Source organism: Panthera tigris, chromosome C2 (assembly GCF_018350195.1).
Source record: "Panthera tigris isolate Pti1 chromosome C2, P.tigris_Pti1_mat1.1, whole genome shotgun sequence".
Taxonomy (NCBI): domain Eukaryota; kingdom Metazoa; phylum Chordata; class Mammalia; order Carnivora; family Felidae; genus Panthera; species Panthera tigris.
This window is the reverse complement of record NC_056668.1, coordinates 60,693,060-60,707,864: the sequence shown is the minus strand read 5'-3', so window position 1 is coordinate 60,707,864 and position 14,805 is coordinate 60,693,060. Positions and strand designations below refer to the sequence as shown.

The 14,805-nt window shown below is 33.9% G+C and overlaps 1 protein-coding gene across 4 annotated transcripts in view; it reads left to right on the top strand.

Moving 5' to 3' along the window:
- Positions 1-14,805, top strand: part of ZBTB20 (zinc finger and BTB domain containing 20) — a 761,798-nt gene that overhangs the window by 141,591 nt on the left and 605,402 nt on the right. For all 4 annotated transcript variants that reach the window (XM_042998568.1, XM_042998567.1, XM_042998569.1 and 1 more), the window contains exon 3: positions 9,002-9,053. The gene's annotated coding sequence lies outside the window, so the exon portion shown is untranslated. The remainder of the gene's footprint in view (positions 1-9,001; positions 9,054-14,805) is intronic.

The window sequence follows — 14,805 nt, the reverse complement described above, 5'->3', positions numbered from 1 at the left end:
GTTTGCCAAATCAATGTATACTGGTTTAAAATCTTATCTGATTGGATTGGAGGGTAAAATTTCTTTATTATTTGGAAGACAGAATACACAACGCAACCAGATTATGGAAGACTTTATAAACCAAACACATTGATAGTCTACGTGATTGGGAGTCATTACAGGAAATAAGGTAATGGCTGGATGATTTCTTAATATTTGTTTTATTATGGCATATAGGATGAGTTAGAGACAAAAGTTGCTGAAGATGTTATTTTATTTTGACCAGGTTTTCATTCCCAGCCTGACTTGGCTGCTTTGGAATCAATTACTTCATAAAAATCCCTGGGTCTAATGAAGAGAAGCTGCCTCAGTTACCAAGGTTCTTTCTTGTTCTGCATTCTTGCATCTATATTCCTGTTAGCCTTGTGCTGTGCTTTTTTTCCTGTTTATCTGATCTTTAACCATTTTTAGGGCTCTGAACATTCTGCCTTATTTTGCCCTTTTATATTTGTATCTCACTGGTACCTGCTTAATTGCATTTATGTGTAAAGAGTAATTGAATAAAAATTAAATGGAACAAATTTTTAACTGAAAACTCTTCTGTACAAACTATAAAAATGGAATTTTTTTCTTTGTGTCTTTCTTTTCTTCTTTCTTTCCTTCCCTCCCCCCTCTCTCGCTCTCTCCCTTTCTTCCTCTCTTTCTCTCTTCCTTTATTCCTTTCTTACCAGCCTTTGCTTTTTATGGGACTACACGAAATATTAAGGTTGGTGCACTGAAAGCAGATGAGAGAAGTATGTCGCTATCTCTGGGAGCTCTCAATCCATCAGTGAGAAGGATATGCCAAGGAAATGTTCATGTTGTTGCAGCTAACTTAGCCACTGGAGCATCTCGTAGGCCCTCATCTTTGGGAACTGTGATTATGACACTATGGGCCATTCATCCTGTTGTCTTGGTTGGCCTTTAGACTGTACAATCATTGAATTTTGTATCTCACTGGAACTTTTTCGAAAAAGGAAATGAAGGGTCAGATTTTATTGTAGGATTCCACATTTACTGACATAGTGACACTTTATTTTTTTCCATCTGGGCATTTAAGTGAACAGCAGTATATAATTGCCAGCTGCACACAGGTGGTGCCAGTTTTGTCAGCAATCTAGGAACAACTCCTCAAATGTTTATGTCTGGGAAAACCAGTATGAATGTGTCTTGCATGGTAGTGAAGACTATATTGTGTTAAATACACAACCACGCAAGAAAACCCATCAGCTCATGACACTGGAAACGTAATATTGTTTGCAGAAGTGCAGACTGAGTGGCCAGACTGTGAATGCATCCTGGTTCTGCCATTCAGTACAGAGGCGATCTTTGGTGAATCACATAATCTCTCTATGCCTTAGTTTAAATGTCAATAAAATGTGGAAAATGACATCTGGTATCTAGGTACCCACCACCTAGAGTTTTTGTGAGGTGTAAATAAGTAAATACACATAAAGTACTTAGAATAAAACCTCACTACAGGGAATGTTTATGTATGTGCAATTATCTGATAATTTTTAGAAGTAAAGGTGAACGTTAAATAGCTTTCTCTCTGACACTGCCTCCTCTAAGAGTTAAAAAAGTGTAAGAAAATTGTTGCCACGTCTAGAATGTGGAATGATTTGAAAACAGTACTATTTTGTTTTAAAGCTCAAACTCTGGTAGTGCAATTATCCTAAAAGGAAACATACTTAACCTTTAACCAAGACTAAATTAAGCAGAGTTGTTTTTACACTCCCCTTTTAGAGGAAAGGAAACAAATCATAAGAAAGCACTTCACTATTAAAGATGTCTTCAAAAAGCAACTTTAAACATCCTTGTTCTGCCTGGGATCACTGTGTTGTCTGTACAGTCTCCAACGTGTATGCATTTACAATTTTATAAAATTCTAAGGCACATGATCTTTTTGTGGGTCCCTGGACTCCTGGAAACATATAAAATTTTGAGAACATGTACACTTTTCTAGAGAAAGAGATCCTTGGTTTTCTATCATCTTCTCAGAGGGGCTTATGACCACCCCCTCCCCAAAAGATTAAGGGCCATCCTCTATGGCAGTATAAATTTTTCATCTTTAATGAAGATAAAATTATAAAACCCTATTTACCAAGGCAGGGAAATCTGCTAGTACATCTTAGGTTTTCAGTTAAAAGAATCAAAACAAAAACTTTATTTTCTCTGGTGAACACTTAGCTAGCCAGAAATTTAATTAGCTGGCCTTCCAGGGAATCAGTATTTACTTGTGTCAAGCAGCAGTCATTCTTAGCTGAGCTAGTATTTTGTCCAGAGAAAATGATAAATTTTATTTACTGTTCATTCTTTATTTTCTTATAGTTTCAGAATTATTAACATTTTCCATAGTTTTATAGTGGTATATTTCTTATGATATGCTTAGGAGCAAGAACATTATATAAATGCTCCAAAGCCAGTATTCTATCAATCTCATTAATATAATTTAGAAGAGAACATTTCTACTCATTGTGTTGAAATGTATTGTGGAGTAGGGTATTTGAAAGAGGACAATGGACAATTAGAAAGAAGGAAATTTTACTGACCTCTGAAATCTTAAAAATGTGTTGTATTTCTAATGCACTTATGCAAATGTTTAAATTCACACTTACTTTGATGTTTTTAAATTGCTTTTATTAAAATGGCTTAATAGAATATTTTAAAATAATTGATTATGGGTTCTTAGAAAGGGTACACATTCCAAGCTCAAAAACTTTAAAGTTTTTAGTGGAAGGAGATTAAATAATTCAGAAATGCATTCTGTTTACCTCTTAATAATTAAGCAGGTTAGATGGTGTACTTTTTATAGTCATTGAGTTTTAATTTATTTATTTGTTGGTGTGTTGGTTTTTAAGAATTTATTTAAGGCATTCTGCTATTGGGAAATAAAAATGAACAGAGTAAAGCTGCACATAATAAAGGAAAGGGGTTGGGTTACTTTTAAAGAGACAAGTGACAAAAAAAGAAATTGATTGGATTTCAGGGTTAAAAGAAGTGTTTAGTACATAATCTTTCTGAACTTTTCCCCTCTGTTTGGAAGAGAAACTGAAATACCTAACAGCAAGTATGACTGAGTCAAGTGAATAGTCTTTTGTTGTTGCCCTAGAGGCTGGTTCAGTGGAATTTGATTTGATCTTAGATGGCTTCATTATGGAGTTTGGCCAGGTCACTTTTATGGATTCTTGGAGACGTCTACCATAGAACTTATCAGATTCTTCGGTGCTTTAAAAACTCTGGTAATATCCTAAGCCAGAATGAATACCTTCATTCTGAGAAGCACCATCATGGGCTAGAACTGAAGTAGCCTTTTCCTGTCTTCGAGGGACTGCATCTTGTCCTCTTAACCATGTATGTACAGGTTCTTTCTGAAGTTTTTTTAGGGATTATAAATTGGTTTTCATTTTTCATTTTTGATGAGATACAACCAAACTTCATACCTAAATTTTTATTTAATGAGGAAGACTTGTTTTCTATGATTACTGGTAGAGAATAGCCTTTAGCAGTTTCTATTTATTTTGTTCTAAGTTATCATTGCTTGCTTTTTATTTTTACTTATTTGAAATTGTAACTATAATGGTTCTATCACTGAAATTGATGCATGTTTTATCTGTTTTTTCTTATAATAGTATGTTTACTATATAAATATACCCTCAAACTTCTCAAGTTTTCTTCATTACACTCTGTGTATTTCTTTGAAAATTTCGTTAAAGGTGTGATCGATTAAAGTTTGGCTTCCAGAAATCTAATAGATACCATTACAAGTGGTTGCTGTTTTTGCCAAATCTTATTTTTCTTTCCTTTGTTTTTCCTTTCTTTTTTCTTTATTCTCTTTCTTCCCTCCCTCCTCACTCCATCTTCTTTCCTTCCATCCTTACTTTTTTTTTTTTTTTTTTTTTTAAGTCTATGCAGCTCATAGAGGTAAACTTCTAGGGACAGATAGACTTTTTCAACAGGCTTACTTAACATTTCGGAAATCTAGTAATATATTATCTAATCTTTTTTCTGCAACATAGACTAGGACTTGTTTTAGTGACTTTTATGTTTATAAAAAGTAATTTGTGTTTATTGTAGAAAATTTGGAAAGAAATCACAAGAAGAAAAATATCTGCCATAATGTTACTCTCTGAGATCAGTACTAGGAATAATTTAGTGTATAGGTCCTTACATGCTTTTTCTAATGCATAAATGCTTTTTCTGATACATGTATACATACATACATAAGATCTACATTTATTTACTCATATTATCAAACATTGTGCATAGTCTATATACATATGTATCATACAAAAAAATTATTAAAAATTGGGGCACCTGGGTGGCTCAGTCAATTAAGCATCCAACTTTGGCTCATGTCATGATCTCCTGGTTCTCAAGCTCCGCGTCAGGCTCTGCTGACAGCTCAGAGCTTGGATCCTGCTTCAGATTCTGCATCTCCCTCTCTCTGTGCTCCTCCCCCACTCATGCTCTCTGTCTCTGATCTCTGTCTCTCTCTCTCTTTCTCTCTCAAAAATAAGTAAACATTAAAAAAATTTAAAAGCATTGTTAAAAATTGTTACTTATTCATACCATTTTGCAACCTGTTTATTTTAAGTTTATTTATTTATTTTTGAAAGAGAGTGCGTGTGCACACGCACACACAGTCGGGGAGTGGCAGAGAGTGAGAATGGATGCTGGGCTCCATGTGGGGCTGGATGTAGGGCCGGAACTTATAGCTGGTGAAATCATGACCTGAGCTGAAATCAAGAGTCAGACACTTAACTGACTGAGCTACCAGTCACCCCTGCAACCTGCTTTTTAAGCTTCATGATGCTTTGTAAATTTTCACTTGCTGTATTTAATGAAAGCTTATTATTGTATCACATATTATTTATATAACCAGTTCACTGTTATGGAATATTTAGGCTATTTTTTTGCATTTTTCAGTACAGATTAATTATTAAAGAATATTCATTACAGATAATTATCTATTATAGATTAATATTATTTTATATATCTTAGCTTGTATATCTTTTATTGTGAATTTCCTATTGATTTGAAAAAATAAGATATTTCTTTCACTTATTTATTTACTAAGATTAACTCTATGATGTCATATACATTAAAAAAATATTTACCCTTTTTGTTGGCCTCAATTTTATTCAAGATATTTTTTGACTTTGAAAAATTTTTAATTTTAAGTAGTCAAATTCATAAATCTTTATGCTTAGGTTATAATCTACTACTGATTATGTGGCTTAAAACATCTTCTCACTTTGGAGTTCAGAAAATTATATACATATGTTTTCTTTTTTTAATTTACATCCGAGTTAGTTAGCGTATAGTGCAACAATAATTTCAAGAGTAGATAGAGTCTTTAATGCCCCTTACCCATTTAGTCTATCCGCCCCCCACAACCCTTCCAGTAACCCTCTGTTTGTTCTCCATATTTAAGAGTCTCTTATGTTTTGTCCCCCTCCCTGTTTTTATATTATTTTTGTTTCCCTTCCCTTGTGTTCATATGTTTTGTATCTTAAAGTCCTCATATGACTGAAGTCATATGATATTTGTCTTTCTCTGACTAATTTCGCTTAGCATAATACTCTCTAGTTCCACGTACGTAGTTGCAAATGGCAAGATTTCATTTTTTTTGATTGCCGAGTAATACTCCATTGTGTGTGTGTGTGTATACATATATACATATATATCACATATTTATCCATTCGGGTATGTTTTCTTTTTTTTTTTTAATTTTTTAATTTTTTTTTTTTTTTTTTTTTTTTTTTTTTTTTTTTTTTTTTTTTTGAGAGAGAGACATAGTGCAAGTGGGGGAGGGACAGAGAGAGAGAGGGAGACACAGAATCCAAAGCAGGCTCCCGGCTCTGAGCTGTCAGCACAGAGCCCGATGCTGGGCTCTAAACCACAGACCGTGAGATCATGACCTGAGCTGAAGTCGGAGGCTTAACTGACTGAGCCACCCAGGCACCCTTATAGATATGTTTTCTTACAGCTCTTTGATTACTTATTATATTCAGATGTATCAATCTGATTTATATTTTGGTGCTTGGGAGGAGGTAGAGAAAAATCTCAACACTGTGAAAATGCTACCCCATACTAGAGTCCCTATGGTCTGTTCCACTAGTCTGTCTCTAACACTGCCTGTACCACACCATCACTTATATTTCAGTCTTTGGTAAAAACTCCCCTTGTTCTCTACTCATTTACTGCAGAGTCAAAACCTAACACTTGATATTTTTTCTGTTGTAACTTCCTATTTTATTTTATTGTTTTGTTTTGTTTTGTTTTAAAATTTGAACTAACTTTAAAGCATCAGAACTACTAAAGTTGTTTTTAGTCCAATTTAGTTAAATAAAGATTTATCGAATGTTTGCTATATACCAGTCCCTGTGCTTGTTTTAGGAAGACATAAAGAATTGGAAGCCTGTGTGGTAGAGACCTTGCGCTAGAAAAATGTATTAATCTGATGGAGGCAAACAGAGCATGTAAATGGTCAAGATAGTGGCCTAATATTGGTAACTTCATTTTTATTCTGATACTTTTTACTCTTTTTTTTAAAATCTATGACTTATTGACTCTAGACATTGTATAACTTTTTCCTTCTTATCTTTCTTTTAAATCCAGAAGAGATTAAGTGACAGTGATTTAACAGAGTCAGATTGACTCAGCCATATGATGACTTTATATATAGTCTGTTACTATTTCTAATTAATGAAATGATAATTGCGTCTTCCTATTTTCAGTTCTATAAATTTTTATTGAATATTTGGTAGGCATTATTTAAGGAGCTATAGGGAAAGAAAAATGAATGTCTGACAAATTTATAATTTAGTGGGGAAATTCATTATTTATAAAAAATAAGAGCAATATAATAAAATAATAGTTATTGAGAGTATCGTTTGCTGTGTGCATTGTAGAAAGCAAGGTAATATATACTAACTTGTTTACCTCTTGTAATAACCTGTAATAGTCCTCCAGATAGTTTTTTGACTCTCTCACTTCATGCACACTTTTCCTTATTGTCACCTCCTCTGAGAAGCTTTCCTGTGCAAACCTATTTAAAACGTAAGCCCATGTAACTCTCAATGCTGTTACCTTGTGGTTTGTACTCACAGTACTAGCTATATGACATTATAAGTTTAACAGCTTATTTGCTTATTTGTTTTCCACTGCTAGAATGAATATTGAATGGAAGACTAAACAATGGGTTGTAAATGTTTAGAGTTGCAAAACAGCAAAGTTTAATATACAAAATTCAGCTTCTTTAAGCCTAAATTTTTTTATCTGTAAATGGATATAGACCTAGTGTCTGTCTCATAGGTTGGTCAAGCTGTTCATTCTTTCATTTGGTAAATATTCATTGATCTTTGTATGTGGCAGACACTCATTGTGAAATTGGGAATACGGTGAAAAATACAGTGTCTGCCCTTATGGCACTTCCATTCTAGTGGGGGAGACAATAGATAAATTAAAATTACTTTTATAATATATCATGTAATGGCCAAATTAGTTTTCTCCAAATTAAATTTCCCGACCTCATTTCTACAATCTGAACATTTTTTCCCTATTCTTTGTTATCCTCTGTTTATCCATGATGAATGGTTCTGATCTCATTCCTCCTAAAAGATTCTAATTTTCAGTGCCTCTTCTAAAGTTTGATGTTGCAGAATAACTGTATTACTCATGTATCCTGACTATGACAGGGATATCACTTTCCTTTTCTCTATCCCATTTATCAGTACAGCTTAAACTCAGGTTTGTTTTAGTTTACTAGTATACTTTGTTACTTGGTTCTTTGTTTTCCCTTCATAAAATATTACTTATGCATATTAAATATCCAATCAATTAACCTTAGATCTTTCTCATTTTAATATGTTGTTGTTGTTGCATTTTTGTTTTTTGTTTTTTTTGTTTGTTTGTTTTTACTGTAGATGCACTAGCTGATAGGATTGGCTTATGTTCATGTATGCGTTTCCATTAGTAAAACTGCTTTTGAGACTTTGAATGGCTGAATCTCTGTGGAGATTATTAGTTAATATGACATCAAGGTCATCATTGAAATTTTATAGCAAATTTGGAGGGATAGCTTTCCGAGGACGTAAAATATCAAGTTCAATTTTTAATAGGAGAGTTGTTTCTAGTTAATTTTTTTTATATTCAAACTCACTAAATTGGCTTTAAAGGCACCTCAACATCCTGCCTGCTTGACTGCTCCCAGTCTCAGCTTTGATTCTATACTATCATATACATTTGGATGGAAATCAATGTAAAAGTGACTCATCCATTTGTTTGACATCCCTGGCTCCAAATCTGAGTAGGACCCTATAATCATAGCTTTCTTGCTGAGACAGGAAACATAAAGCCATGTTCTAATGTCAGTGCATTAGGTACTGTGCACCAGTTCGAGCTATATTGGACATGTTAGCCTCTGGTCCCTTTTTTCTTCCATCCATTAATTTTCATCCTCTGGATTATCTTCCCTTATGCAAATCTCTTTTATCTCATTCATTGTTTTGGGGATAACGCCTGTGCTTTATCTTTGAATTTTTCCTAACTCATCAGTACTTACCAACATATTGTACACAGCGGATCTTTGCAAAATCTCTGATAATGAAGAATAAACAAATACATGGGATAAAAACTATTTGGTATTAGTTTTTTTATTTATAAAAACATAAGTGTAAAAACCTTTAATTGTGTAAATTAAGAAATCCTAATAATACTGTAATAAATACCCTGGTCTACATCTAAGCCCTGTACACACAGTGACTTAAATTGTGTATTTGTGCCACACTTTACTATGTACTTGTACTGCACATACACAAATGAATGTGTTAGCCTTTATTTTTCTTTTGAAAACTGTAGATATTAGTTGACATACACAAACTCAGCTATATACTTCTCATGACTGGTCATAAATATGCTATGGAAATGTAAATTGTTTCCTTGAAGATTTTTAATTTTAAGTATTTTCTTTTTACAGTCACACAAAAAGAAGTATTAAGAATTGCCCTTTGAGACTCTGAAGGCTGAAGGTAATGTCCAGTGCTATTTTCTTGAATGGGTTTTATCTTCTTGAAAAGTTTCGTAATATTTAAGGTCTTGGGTTTACTATATCAGGTCTTTCCTTTATTGCCCCTTAACACATTAAATATCTTTTTCTATGTCTACCTAAAAATAAACTAAAATTATAAGTCAAAAAAGAAGAACGCTTGTGTTATCTCAGAATGTCTCAGCCTAATTGGGTGTTGCTATACCTCTTCTTCCTTCTCTGTGAGAATGTATGATGGCCCTTCCCTGGTTTTGAAATCAGTTGGGAACTCTTCTGATTTTTTACCTTGCCCTTTTCTTAAATAGATTGGCTCAAACCCAAGAAGTCAGCACCCATTCCTCCTCAGGAAGAGCTTTACAACTAACTATAAGTGATAAAATGCATTTGTTGCGAGCAACAAAACTGTACGGGAAACCATGCAGATGAGATTTAGTGGCTACTCATAGCCAGAAGTCCAGAATTTCAGGCAAGAAGTTTACAATAGACTTGTGTTGCTGCATTGTGTGTAAAGAGCTCATAGGGATTGAAGAAGGTTTCTGAGACAAGAGGGGGCTGTAATTACTTTGCTTCTTACATGCATGGTTAGATCTTCCAGCGAGAATAACATGGTAGGGTAATTTATTATAGAAGAGTAAATCACGGATTACATTGGAGGGGGATGGGGCGCTGCAATCCAACCATCAGTTTTGTGAATACATACACTTAAGCATGTGTGATAGCTTGTTTTTAATTTCTTTACACCAGTGCACACCTCAAACATTCCGTTTAGCAGTGGGATATGCAAATTGTTCCAAATGCAGCAGCAGTACTTTCACCTGAATGTCAAAACTGTCAGAGAGCTTTAAATCAAATCTTTATAACATTTTTAAAAACCAGCCAGCCCCAAGATTGAGGCACCAAACTCACTGCAAAGACTTGATTCCCATACTTTCAAAATGCTCCAGTATGTCAACAGGGTAATGTCAAAGTTCTAATTCACCTGCTTTCTAATTTTAACCTTTTAAGGATTTTATTTTATTTGGCTTAATTACGATATTTTCTACAAATTAATGATAAATGCCTTGATTAATAAAACCAAATGTCACAGAAAATGACAACTTGATGAAAAATTAATACTCGGCAATATTTTAAGTTACAGAAATATGAAACATGTACTCTTAAACCTCGTACTTCATCAGCCCTTTTTGAAGGTGGGTAGCAGCAGTATTCTTGCACATAAGTTTCTACAGCCACATGTGTAGATGCATTTTGGCAATATAATTGTCAGCTGTTGTTTTTACTAGTAGCTGTTATAGATAGAAATATATTCTGAATTTTCAATCTCTCATTTTCCTCATAATATTATTTATTTTTATTTCACAAAATCAAGGTAAACTATTTTAGGTTAGTTACAGAGGTGAAGCTACCATATTAAGCATCCAAACAGCAATGTGTGTGTGTGTGTGTGTGTGTGTGTGTGTATTTTAAGAGATCTCATGGTATAAGATGTAGTCATTGGTGATTGGATATCTGTTAGACTATTAATTCATTTGGTTATGAACATTTCAGCTGTAATATTTAGAAATTATTCAGTAAGAATATTATATACGAAGGGAGAGCACCTCTGTTTCAGAGGGAAATAGATTTTAATATAGGGATTTACTTTTTTTCAATATTTTTTTTCCTGAGGTTTCATTAAAAGACCTGAATGCCAATAAAGAGTTTTAATTTGCCTTTTTTCCTATAAACTGTCAGTTAGATTAAAAAAAAACAAAACTAAAGAACAAGAAATATGACTGTTTTTCTTCTTTTACTGGAGATCATGGAGCTAAAAGATTTTTAAAGATTCCGTGTATTTTTCCATCTTCACAAACGTCAGGATGACTTCTGGATATGAATACTTAAATATTCGATTAAATGTTATGCAGAAATGGTACTACACAGGAATTATAGTCTGTGTTGGTTTTTTATTCATATTTCACAGATGAAGCTGCCAGCCAAATGAGGGAAGGCACAATGACCTCTTCTGTGTTGTGCTTTTGTTTGGTTTGGTTGTTCAGGGATAAAAAAAAAACCCACATAATACACTGTCAGTGAAATGGACACACTTTGACCATCTGTTCACATAACGACATGATGGTCATACCTATCAAAAGAAATTTCTGCCAACTAATGTTAAAATCGCTTTTTGGGGATAATATGTTGGGAATTTCTACATAGGTGTTTCAGGCCTGTTGCTTTGCAAAGGAAGATAAATAGACATAAATGTTGGTCAGCATCTTTTCCTAAGGGAAAACATTCTTGCATGGAGATTTCTAGTACTGTTTAAAATTGGAGATGGATTGTGCTGAATCTTCCTCTAGCTGGATATAGGTTTTATTGTTTTTGTGTATTGCCTGGTTCCAGACATCCAGTCTGTACTGGCAAAGCTGCTTGATGAGTAGAGGCCACCAACATCGTTGCCCTGACTGCTTACATACCTGCCATGAATAATAGATTTGTCAGCTAGTTAATCACTGCATTGTAACTGTCTCTGTTCCTTCTTAGCAGATCACTGCCCAGAGAAGTTTAAGTTCCCCTGTAACACAAAGCTTCTATTATGTGTCTATACCTGCATTTATTTGTATACCAAACATCTATTCTTCTTTTTGCAAATACTGATAAATAAGACATGTCACACTTTGTTGACAATTCTTAAATTACATGTTAAACAACATACTTTTCCCCCTTACTATATTCATCTACCTTTCACCAATTTACTTCCATGCATGTACCAATTAACTTTTATTCATTAGTAATGGGATTTGGTCAAGGAAATACTAACAGCTACCTCACAATTCACAGTTTTATAAGTTTCTCATTGAGATTCTAATTATTTGGGGTGAGTACTATAAGAGAATGTCATCCTTTCCCCAAAAATGTTTATGAACAAAGGAGATAGACTAAAACCCAAAATAATCTTAAAAGGCTCTTGCTTGATGTTGCATTGTTTCTAGAAATGAGAACAATTGACCTAATGTTATACAGTTAGAATCTTTAATTTCAGGGAGTTGGAGTTGATAATTTAAACTTGATGCTGGTGTTAACGCATATAATGATCATCTAATGTTCTTTGAAGAATTTTATGGAATATTAAATCTGTTAGACTGTCTCTTATCCTACAGAAAAAAAAACCCTGAAAATAAATATATTTCCTAATGGAGTTAAAATACATAAATTTCCAGTTTCAGTATTTATAATTTGACCATATCTTCTCTCTAAATGACTTTTAGCCCCTTTGGAAATTGTGTTCTCTCCTTTAAGTTTACACTGCTTTATTCTGCAAGCTCAAGTAATTTGAGACCTTACTGGTTTGAAAAGATTAAGGCAGCTTCCAGAGTAGCCTACTATATAACCTAAGTACCAGTTCCTCTGAATAGGATTCATTTACCTTCATTTCCCTTGCAAGCTTGTATTTATTAATGAATAAACTACACTCATGAAACACACTGCTAAATAGATCAGTCAAAAGATACCAAGAAAAACCATGAACATTGTCCAAGATATGTAGGGGATTTGTGTTTCTTGCCTAAATGATGATTTCATTCTTCCTCCCTATCTACCATCCCCCCTAATATCCAGGTCTCTCTTTGTATCCTTTAGTGATGACAAGATGTTTTTTATTCCTCTAATGAAGTGGGAAGCAGATTAACATGCTTTCTTCTTGGGAATTAGATTACTTATTGTAGTAGTGCTCAACATATCTTTGTAATACTCCCCAACCCCTACCCACAACTAATTAGTGACTTTCAGAATTAGGGAAAATCTTGGTTGTGTGGTGGCTCTATATTTACCAGTGATCAAGGAAGTGTTACTAATACACTTGTCAGTATTAAAAAAGAATTAAGTAAATAAAGGGCCAGATGGCCGAGCCCAGGACCTATCAAGAACCCAGTATGTGTGGGCTGGTCCAACGGAATGACAGAAGCACATTACCAGGCTAAGTGGAATCAGAGTTAGGCTTTCACTTATAAGAAAAAGGACGTTTTTCAAGTGTGTTTTCTTATGATATAGTGATTTGCATGTTTAGACCTCATTTGTAGTAGTAACATTTGACAGTATATACTTCCCTGTACATCAAGAGCCAGGAATGTTTACATACATCAGAAAAGACTCTGGGAATAGGACATAGTGGCATCAAAGTAAAGCAATTACCATGTAAGCACTTTTGCTGGTCCAGAGAAGAATCCTGCTTTGTTCTCTCATGCAAACCTATGTGTTTACTATTATAACTTACTTATTACATTTTTATTTTAATTGAATATTTATTTCCTCCAATAGACTGTATGGCTTATGATATAAGGAACCTGGTTATGTGGTGGTTTTTATAGTGTATGACCAGATGAGGATCAAATAAATATTTTCTGAGTGTTTTGTTATAATAAGAGCATTATAATAGTGGTTATAATAAGATTAATTTAAGCTGAAGAAATTGAGAAAATAAATTCCCTTCCTTTCCTATGAGTTAATTGTCTTTACATGTATGCATATATAAACATCTTGTTTCCTACTGTAATTTCCATATTTTTCATTTTCCATTTAATTTATTTTATCTTGTAACTATGTACCATTGGAAGCTGTTTTAAATCTTTTTGGTTTCTGGGACAGATAGATGGATCAGTGAATTGCTGGGTAGGTAAATTGACCAAATAGAATGTACATGCTTTTAGATTTCTCTCCCCATTGCCACACAAATAATGGAGAGAAGGTTTGCTAACCATAGGCCTCCCATCTTCCTTCTCTCCATGCCTTCTTTCCTACCTCCAGCAAATACTTATTGAATGTCTGCTCTGTGCCAGGAACATCCCAGGTGTTAGATATAACTGCCAAACAATAGAGACATAGTCCTTATTCCTGTGAGGCTTACCGTCTAATAGGAAAATATAATAAACACATAAATAAACATTACAAACATAGATATGTAATTAAGTGACTTATTTTGCTGGACTTCTCAATTCTGGTGTGGGTTAGGGAATTTATAGTGGAGAAATTATCTTCAATGACTGTCCTTATTAATAATAGTAGATCACTTCTAGATTAAAAAAATTGCACAGGCACCTGGGTGGCTTAGTTGGTTAAGCGTCCAACTTCGGCTTGGGTCATGATCTCATGGTTCATGGGTTCAAGCCCCACATCTGGCTCCGTGCTGATCACTCAGAGCCTGGCATCTGCTTTAGGTTCTGTGTCCCCCTCTGTACCCCTCACCTGCTCATGCTCTCTCTCCCTCTCTCTCAAAAATAAATACACATTTAAAAAATTTTTTTTAAAAATGCAGGTTGGCCAAATTGTTTCAGATTATGTTTTATGGGATGGGTGGCCTTGGAATGAAAATAGATGAAGCAATATTTGCTTTAAAACATAAATAAAACGGTTTTGTAAACCAGGCTTAATATATATGATGTAGGTGTTTTTAAATCTCAGGTTGAAAAATCATGGAAATTTCTAGTATTTTTTAAATTACAAAATATTATTTCTTATAAAGATTGTTTATTAATAGTCCAGAGTTTACCTGTTAATTGGGTTATAGTAATGGTGATAAAATAGTAGCTGATCGAAATGTATATTTTTCCTTACTCTCTTTGGACATGTGGGTGGAATATTTTTGTCTTCTGATCAGATTGTTCATTATGCTCGCTTTGGATGTGTGTACTGTTTGGCCTTCAAGCCTTGCATGCTCATTCAAAGGCATTCCAAGTCATTATGCTGGACTTCAGCCT